At 47.2% G+C, this 10,304-nt stretch overlaps 1 long non-coding RNA gene across 1 annotated transcript; it reads left to right on the plus strand.

Annotated features, from left to right (window-relative positions):
* The first annotated feature begins 376 nt into the window (after positions 1-376).
* LOC133339798 (uncharacterized) lies at positions 377-2,814 on the plus strand. Its single transcript, XR_009754782.1, has 3 exons — positions 377-617; positions 988-1,163; positions 2,653-2,814. It is a non-coding gene; the product is annotated as an uncharacterized LOC133339798 (long non-coding RNA).
* The last annotated feature ends 7,490 nt before the right edge of the window (positions 2,815-10,304 follow it).

A 10,304-nucleotide genomic window follows, 5' to 3' on the forward strand; every position in this document is an offset into this window, starting at 1 on the left:
GGGGTATGCCGATGTGATAGAGCAAATCTGAGATCAGATTTGGAATCAGCACCCTGAACTTTGTCAAAAACAGCTGCAAAAGTCCAGGCCAGAAAAAAATGTTTTTTTTTTGTTGACCAGTGATATCGGAAGGAAGAGCATTCCAGTTGGCCCCAGAAGCGAGTGATGCGGTGACTGTCTTTGTTAGATGGCTCGCCACAAGCCACTGCTGCTAGGATGATCCACCAACCCCATCTCTCGATGCAATCGTGCATTGCCAGCACACCGCATTCGCCGTTGAACCACTCGTCCATCACGTGTTCCATCATCGCAACTACAGCATGCGCTGCACCTGTGGCCACCACGGTTGCTCACTTTGCTTTGCTTGTTTAGGTGATCGGCAAGGCCAGGAAGGCGAGTGGGAGGCGTTGGACCGTTATCTGGCTCGCATCGAGTGCGACATCAAGCAGGAGGTGGAGGGCCGGCTACACAAGATCAAGAAATACCTATTGGAGTCATTCCCCTTGCCAGGGACGAGCGCCGATCTTTACTGACAGTTCACGATATAGCCGGTGGCCGAGATGGTGCTGCATGTCTTCCAGAACGCCGAGGACATCTTTGTGAATAAGCTGAAGAAGGTGGGGGCCATGGCGTCTGGACTTAATGCAACAAAATTACCGTGCGAGAAAATTAATGCATCTGCTTAGATTTGTCAAAGATTTTCCACAATACATTTGTCCTCGGAATTATTGAATGAGTGATAATCGCCATACGTTTCAAGTCTGTGGATACTTCCACCAGTTTCAAAAGACTTGCTCTACCACTGAATTAACACTTTCGCCTATAAGATTTAGGGTCATCGCTTTCACAAAATTCAGTCACACGTTGAGACAAAAGTAAGAGGGGCATTGAAATCGGTCGGACATCTATGCATTCATCACCTTCTATTTGCCCCAACAGTGTGATATGGAACACGTGGTTTGGGTCCTTTGTTGTCTCCACCGACAGTGTGTCCAGGACTGCCTGGGGCAGGTGAAAGGGGACACGCTGGCCCGGAAGCTGTTTCAGTTGGCTATGTGCTGTGGCTCGCTCGAGACTCCCTGACCTCGTGGTCAAGGAGAAACCGGCCGCGTTTCTCGGCAACATCAGCACTCCCTACACCAGACTGCCGCCTCCTCCGGAGAGTAAGGAAACAAATTTGCAATTACAGTAGACTCTCGATTATCCGGGGAGGATGGCTGTGGATGATTAAAAATCTCGGATGATCCAAAAATACGTATTTTCTGCGGATCTTTATGCCAAAAACTAACGATCGACCGATCAATGCACGTGCGCGGTGATGACACTTTCCTGCTCCCGAGCAGAAGACTCTGCCCTCTAAGTGGATAGCAGAACCACGCTAATCACCATCAATCAAACTCCACCCACTGTTATAAAGATTGCATCTACTTTACTGTCGGGGTGATCACATAGATTTCGGATTCCTGGGAGCACATATTTGTTCGATTTAAGAATGTGACTTGTAACAAACATTTCCAAGAATTACATTGTATAACTATTTTTAGATTATTAATTTGGGCCTAAGGGAAAATCCATGAGTTATTAATAAGTCAAAATCTCGGGTGCTGGTTAATCCGCAAATCAGATAAACCGCACGCGGATAATCAAGAGTCTACTGGATTGCACGCTCGCTGAATTGCCGTAGCTTCTCAAAACACCTTATTTCACATCTCGTCTCAATTATTACCAATGCATTAGTAAGAGTTTGGCGTATCAAGATGCATCAATTTGTCAAATGTACGTCGAGATGGCCCGGGTGGCTGAGAGAGATTATGAGCACTGAGCTGGAAACGCTGAGATCCTGGGTTCGAATCTGGGTAACCACCTGTGATTAAACTTGCTTTTGTCAAGTGCAGCCAGTTGATGGTTTCAGCCCGGTCATTAATGACTGTAAAAAAACCCAAAACATTAAAAATAAATGGCTGTGCACTTATTTGACCAAGTCCAATATCGGCTCAACGGAGTGGGTGGGAATGTGCTTCCTTTACTGTGTGGACCAGAGGTCACTAGAAGCGATGTCAGAGGTAGCTTTGTGATGTTCTCTTCTGTGGGCCATTCTCCAACACGACGGGTTCCGCTGCTCTGTGAGAGATCGAGTGGATACTCCTCTCATGGCACGATATCTAAAGCACAATCTGAATAAAATGTAGTTTCTTGTATTGTACATAAGGGGTCAGACCACGGAGGACCTTCAGAATGCTGAGTGTGAACTTGAAATTTATTCTGGACTGGTACGGGGGATAGTTGAACAATTGGAATATTAGGGCGATATCGTTTTGCATACGGGTGTGAGTGAGATGTCTGCCAGCGTTTTTTTGAGTCCATAATCGAGATTTTTGGGTTAGATCATGTAAATATGCACTCAATAATACGCGTAAATATGCACTATTTATTCGACCTAATCCAAAAATCTCTATTGCGGCTAATATTGGTCGCGAAGGCCTTCGTGTTAAACTTGTTTTTTTAGTCTTCTGGAATCTGGCGATGAAACGTATCGGGGAGTCGTAGATGAGACGTGGGGGTGGGGGGGCGAGAGAGTTGCAATTGTCGAGCCTATTGGAGCGAGTTACAACATTGTCCTCTCTACAATGGCATTGCTCCTCTCCTTCACAGAGGCGGTAGCCGAGCAGCTGGTCCGTCTGCTGAGCCACGCAAGTTACGATGGCAGAGCTCCTGGGCCTGCCCGCGCTGTCACGCGTGGAGAAGCAGCTTGCCGAGCACTTTGACTCGTGCGACCTCCCCAGCCTGGGCCTCGGCTCCTTCTTGGACATCCTCCAGGTGCGTACGTGACATGCGTGAGCCCACTCGCCTCCAGCTGTAAGAGACAGTACAGCAAGTAGGTGTGCGACACTGCCCGTGCAAGGTTTGAGTGTACTTCCCGCCTCTGAGTGGCGCGCAAACTTAAGTTCACTTCCGAAATTGTGCGCAATAATATTAGTTTATTATTATGAACTTAAAACTCAGTTGTTGATAACTCAAATACGTTTGAGTGTTGTTTGTGCTTATGTAATCACTGCCAATGCAGAGCACAACAAATTATCACGTAAGATTCATGGGTTTTCGCTTGTCAATCTTAAAACATGTACCTGAATTTGGTAAACATCCCAAAAGTAGAGAAAAAAACACCTTTAAAGTGAGTGTACAAAAGTGACATTAAGGAAAAAATGTTCATAACACTATATATGCAAAGTGGCCGGGTGGCTCAGAGATCAAAGCGGTGCGTTGTCAATAATGAGGTTCTGGGATTTAATCTGGATTTTGACCGCTTGGGATTAAACCGAGTTTTCAAGTCTAGCAAGTTGATCGTCTCAGCCCCGTCAGCAGTGACTGCACAAAACATCAATCTTATTAAACTTGTGTTTTGCACTTCATTTTCCTATTTCCAGCTCTGAGAATAACAATTTCAGCTTGACTCTCGTGCGCCGCACAATCTCATAGCACAGCTCATGTGAAAACGTTGGCTCCTATTGTGTAAAAGATAAAAGGCCACCCACAGCATTTTAATGACACACGGGCTGCACGGCTATGCGAGATTTACGAATGGATTATTCGTCTCTTGACATGCCGATAGCGCATTTGGAAAAAAAAATTGAGAATGAATTTTGTTTTAATATGCAAACTTAAATCTCTAATATTTTATTAGTTTTCGTGCACTGCATTGTGAGAAGCAGCTCCATGCGTATCGTTCAGCATTAAGCCGGTGTTTGCCTTGCGATCACCTCGGTGTCAACCAACCGATGTTGATTTGTTGTGTCTGTGGCAGCTGTTGGAGGAGACTGGGTTGTGATCTCTGCCCTGGGCGGATCTGGAGCCACGGCGGGAAGCTTCTGCCCCAAGCGCGACGAGCTGCTGGAGTTCATCCGCCAGTGCGGCAGCCTCGACACCGCAGCGGTGAGACGCGGGCCACTGCAGGGCCCACCGGGGCGGCTCGGAGATGGGGATCAGGATTTGTAGATATAGGGCGCTCGCTGAAATAAACTCGGCAACTCAAAGCGCCTTGCAGCAACGTCTCATCTCAACAGTTCCATTGCCCTGCGGCAGTCTCCCTCGCCTCCCCAATGGCAGCTGTTCCTGTTTGGCATGTGGTGCGTGCACTAGTGGCCTGTGAATGGACATGTCTGCCAGCAGGGAGCGATGTTCGATTTTCCTACCTGTTTTTTCCCCGATAAAGTAATTTGCAAGTATTTTATCTGATTTGGCAAATCTGGAACATGATGTAGTTACACGTGGCCAATACATTTTTTAAATACATTGTCATGGGATTATTATCCTACATTGTGAAACAGACCACTTTGTTTATGGTGAATAAACTGTCAAATTAACCAGGGTGGATGCTGGGCTTGAATCGAGAACTACCACTCGGCCATGTTTCCATAACTTCGTGCAGTCACATTAACGCTGTTCACGTCGTACGCAATGGACACTTTATTACTAGCATCACATCTGGCCCTGTTTGGCCCCTAGACCATTTTGAGAAGTCTTGTAAGGGCGGCGTATTACAGTTTGATTTTATATTGGCACGGCAAATATCCAATGGAAAACCACCCATTCCATGGAGGGCCTTCGCGCTGACACAGATCGGATGCGCCAGCGGAAAAGGACTGCTAGCAACTCGGCCGCCTCCAAATGAAAGAGAGAGGGTTCCAGGTCTCAGTTGTTTGCTGTGTGCTCTGCAGCTGCCGGCTGTGGACTGCGTTGTGGGGCAACACTAATAAGTTCCTACTGCAACCTTTTCACGGCCCCGTGACCAACCTTTATGAAACTGGCGCAGAAAGCCAAGCCCGGTGGCGGCAGCGGCGGTGCCCATCGGTGCGCTGTATTGTACGAGACGGCGCTGTGTGCTCGCGAATCGAGGTTTTGCAGCCCCTCCTAAGTGCCCCCCTCCTCACCCCTCTGGTCACCTCGTGATCTGCCTGACCGCCACGGGTTGCTCCTCAAAATTGTTGCGAGTTGGCGACAGACACTTGGGGTTCTTTAATTTTTCACATCAAAGGGTCAGTGAGCATCACCAATATGCCATCGGGGAGCCAATCTGAAGATTGTGTGTGTAACACCCCTCTGGCAGTCCACTGCCTGATGAAGGTCTTGCCACGTTGTTTTGGTCATGGGGGTTGTTGCACCAAACTTCACCATGCTTGGTGAAGGGGGCAGAGATTAGGCTCAGGACTGGTTCAGATATCAGTCACCACTGATGTTAGCCATGGCCCGATACACCTGTACTTTGGTGTTGAGCGTTAACATAACAATTAACACTTAACATGACGACTTAAGGTGGTAGCCACCTTTCATAACTTAACTAATACACGAGGATATTACATTACTGGACCAGGACAGCCCGACATGCTGCCTGGTCCACTAACGGAGACCGGAGAGCTTCATCCCAGAGATGACCCAGCAGCATAGCAGAACAGCGCAAACCAGCCCAGCTCTCCGTCCACACACCGCTTATAACCACTCCGGCGTGGCCAGCCCCGCCCCAGGCCACACCCCCCTTCCCGATCCTTCGGGAAGGCCCGAACCCCAACCCCGTGACTCCGTTGGGGCCCGTGGCCTCCCTTTATCGGGTCACGTGTCCTGTTGGGTTCACGCAGAGTGTCACGGCCTGACACGACCCCCGTGACACCTGCCTACGGCCCCCATACTGGGCCAATACAGTAGTGTCGTTCTACAACACGACACTTAGTGTCCATTGTGTGTACTAAAATAGCCGTACCAACGGTAATTTGATGATTCACTTCCATGCAGCACGAAGTCAGTAGCTATCCAAACGATTACAATGATACATTTTGATTTAAAGCTTTCGTGACTGCAGGGTTCTTTCGGTAAAGTCACATAAAAAGGGAAATAATAAAATAATAAATACTAAATAAATAATAAAATGAAATTATCACGACGTTTCGGCCACAACACAAGCAGCCGTCCTCAGGTGAAGAACAGAGCTGTCGGAAAAACAGCGTCCTAATGAACACTGTTAAGCTTGGCAGCGTATTTTAAGCTAGGTGGGAGGAGCAGAGTGCCTTGACAAAGGAGTTTACATATCAACAGAGGAATTTAGCATATTGACGCTATAGAACTGCAACTACCCTACGACCATATTTCAGATTTCTTTGGTGTTCTTTTAGTCTCGTGCTGATCATTCGTCCTGTTTTCCCAACATAGCATTCGGTAATAGAACAGCAAAGACATTTAATAGTCCCTTTTGTGGGTTTCCATATGCCTTCTGAATTTGCCTGGCTGATCAAAGTTTTGTCCGCAGATGCCACACCATTGGTCAGGGGTCTCCTTGTGCATTCTCATGTGGGACTCTAGGCATGATGGCAGTTGAAATGCTTTCCCACAGACTTGGCAAGAGATTTGTTTTCTCACTCTAGTGACTATCGGAGTGAGGTGGAGTCGAGACGGGCGCTGGTGAGGCGTGGCATTTCCCAGCGTGCGCCTTCGTTCCATGCGCGGTTGCTGTGATAGCAATAACTTCGTTGCACGCAGGTGCGCCCTTTGCAGAAAGTGCCATTGTCTGCAACTCTGCCTCCTCACCACCAGGACTCGACAAGCTGCTGCTGTTGCCACCCATGGCAAAGGCAATTCTCCCAGCACCATGACTCGCAGCTGAGTTGCTCTCACACACCTTCAACACCGCATTGGCAAAATTGTCGTCATTCACTATGCCACGTGCGCCCCTTGACACGGTGGGTCTCCATATGCCTTCTGAGTTTGTCGGGCTGATCAAAGCTTTGATCGCAGATGTTGCAGCTTTGACCACCAGTCTTGTGCATTCTCATGTGGGACTCTAGGCACCATGCCAATTGGAATGTTTTCCTGCAGACGTCGCAAGAGATTCGTTTTCTCACTCTAGTGACTATCGGAGTGAGGTAGGGTCGAGACGGTTGCTGGTGAAGTACCATCGATGGTAAAGGAAATTCTTCCAGCACCATGACTCACAGCCGAGTTGCTCTCGGATATCTGAAACAAAAGACAAAGGTCAAGCGCATTACACCTGTGTCATTGTGGACTCACAAATGCATACATATGTAACGGCGTAAGTAGCGCAGGAGCGTTTGACGGAGGCAACACGTATTTATTAATAAATGGGTACTAACAGTACGTAGGCACCCTAACACAGGAAGGGGTAACGGCCCCTTCACCCGGTCTTTCCGAGGCAGTGTCCCTCTGCTAACGTTTCCCCGTTAGCTCCTACACTCCTCTAACCCAGACCATCCTAGTAGAGGCTAACTGACCTGGCCCAGCTTCGGCTCAGGTCCGACCCTCAGCACCCGAGCCTGGCCCTCACAAGGACACAGACCTCGCTGCTCTGAGGTCACCCCTGGCTTGCCTGCTCGGCTCTTATAAGAGCAGCGAGTCAGGTAGTCCCAGGGCTAGCTAGCTGGTCTTCAGTCTTCACTGGTTCTTCTGCTCCAACAGACTGCCTCGAGCTCTCTCGCGCACCGCCTTATATACCCAACTGCCCCCCCGAGGGGCGGGACTGTATGCGGACGTTGTATTAGACACCCCAATGTAACGGACTTGCTACCCCCTCTACGTAATACCTCTACACATAAGGTGACACGATTCATTATAACAGATTCATTATAACAGAACTCAATAGTGCAGATCCTATCTATTTTACTCCTTATCCACCCTTTGGTTCTTTCGGTAAAGTCACGTAGGTAGAAAAATGAAATTAAAAAATAATATACAGTGATCCCTCGTTTATCGCGGTTAATGGGGACCGGAACTCCTCGCGATAGGTGAAAATCCGCGAAGTAGGATTGGCCCCCTAGGAATTTCCGTATATGTGTGTGTGGGTACCAGAATGTTTAAAATATGTATATTTATACTTTATTTATATATTTTACTTAAATCTATTTAATTATAAAACCTTAATATTATACATTCACTCTCTTTCTCTCTCATACGATACGTATTATGGTGTTCTACACTCACCAATGACAGTATCTTGAGACTTGACTCCAGTAATGACGACGATGACAATGACGACGATGACAGACCTGTGCAGTTCGATGAATGTGATGATGAATGATGATAATGATGGTGTTACTGCACAGGTATAATGAGGCCTTTAAATCAGTTCGAAAAATCCGCGATGCACTGAGGCCGCGAAACTTGAACCGCGAAGTGGGGAGGGACTGTATCACGACATTTCGATTGCAACACAAGCAGTTGTCCTCAGGCGGAAAAATAATCCAGCAGTAGAACTGCTGAACCAGCGAGAGAGCTGTTACAACAAGAGGTTAAATATGTGGCGAAGGGCAAGCAGGTGGGGTCTGAGCTGGAAAGGAATTCCATCCCCGGATGCAAGCATGTCAGTTGTGTTAATGGTGCGTTCTCATGTGGGACTCTAGGCATGATGGCAGTTGAAATGCTTTCCCACAGACTTGGCAAGAGATTTGTTTTCTCACTCTAGTGACTATCGGAGTGAGGTGGAGTCGAGACGGGTGCTGGCGAGGCGTGGCATTTAACAGCGTGCGCCTTCGTTCCATGCGCGGTTGCTGTGATAGCAATAACTTCGTTGCACGCAGGTGCGCCCTTTGCAGAAAGTGCCATTGTCTGCAACTCTGCCTCCTCACCACCAGGACTCGACAAGCTGCCAGTTGGAATGTTTTCCTGCAGACGTCGCAAGAGATTCGTTTTCTCACTCTAGTGACTATCGGAGTGAGGTAGGGTCGAGACGGTTGCTGGTGAAGTGCCATCGATGGTAAAGGAAATTCTTCCAGCACCATGACTCACAGCCGAGTTGCTGGCTGATCAAATCTCCGTCCGCATATGGCGCACCATTGGTCATGGGTCTCCTTGTGCGTTTTCACGTGGGATTCTAGGCACCATGCCAGTTGGAATTTTTTCCCACAAACGTCACAAGAGATTAGTTTTTTCCCTCTAGTAATTATTGGATTGAGGTGGGGTTAAGATGGGTGCTGGTGAAGCGCCATCGATGGTAAAGGAAATTCTTCCAGCACCATGACTCACAGCCGAGTTGCTCTCGGACATCTGAAACAAAAGACAAAGGTCAAGCGCATTACACCTGTGTCATATGTTGACTCACAAATACACATATGTAACGGCGTAAGTAGCGCAGGAGACGTTTGACGGAGGCAACACGTATTTATTAATAAATGGGTACTATACAGTACGTAGCGCACCCTAACACAGGAAGGGGTAACGGCCCCTTCACCCGGTCTATCCGAGGCAGTGTCCCGGCTAACGTTTCCCCGTTAGCTCCTACACTCCTCTAACCCAGACCATCCTAGTAGAGGCTAACTGACCTGGCCCAGTTTCGGCTCAGGTCCGACCCTCAGCCACACGAGCCTGGCCCTCACAAGGACACAGACCTCGCTGCTCTGAGGTAGCGCCTGGCTTGCCCTGCTCGGCTATTATGAGAGCAGCGAGTCAGGGCAGTCCCAGTAGGCCACTGTCGGTAGCCTATAAGAGGCCTAGAAATAGGGTTTCATTCCAACATTTGGGGCACTACCTACTTTTTTATATTTAACATCAGAATATATAGAGATTCCTTGGGAAAAAGTTCTCCGCACACAACCTTGCAGTTTTTGAGAAAAATTATGCTAATGGTGCCCATTTTGAAAAAAAGGAAACCATAGGGAATTTTGCACTTTCAAACCTGTTTATCATATAAACCCAAAAATGCAGAATTACCACTTGAAGTACAAAATAAACCAGTTTGAAATGTGTGATATACCTGAAGTTGCTATCTATGTGTAATGTAGGAATTTGGGCGGGAGAACTTCTACTGTAGCATTAACATCCCAATTACTTCTCATTATGTTGTTCCAATTCAAAGGTAATATTTGAGGTAAAATCTGAATAACAAATAGAATTAAGCCAAAATATAATATATAAAAAAACACTTTTCAAAATAACACATTTAATGGTGAATTGTCAATTCGCATACATGAGCAGTAACTGCACTACATGTACATATTCACAGGAATGATTATTGTAAACAAAATTTAATTTTGATTGATTTATATATGTCCTATATTAATTTTATTATCATATACACATCACTAAATATCAAGATCACTGTCCTCACTATCAGATTCACATGAAACAATATCCTCAGTTAATCTCACATTGTCACAATGAACACATTTACATAGGTCAGTGCAGGCCAGGCCAGCCTTGTGGCATGAGCACCTTCCACCTGTACAAGTACCAGACTTACACCCACAGTGGAGTGACCCCAAAATCTGTTGAGGAGCTGGATCTTTAGTCATCCATGATATGATGAGATC

Source organism: Lethenteron reissneri, unplaced genomic scaffold (assembly GCF_015708825.2).
Source record: "Lethenteron reissneri isolate LAM-NWPU_2019-01 unplaced genomic scaffold, ASM1570882v1 scaffold_327, whole genome shotgun sequence".
NCBI lineage: Eukaryota > Metazoa > Chordata > Hyperoartia > Petromyzontiformes > Petromyzontidae > Lethenteron > Lethenteron reissneri.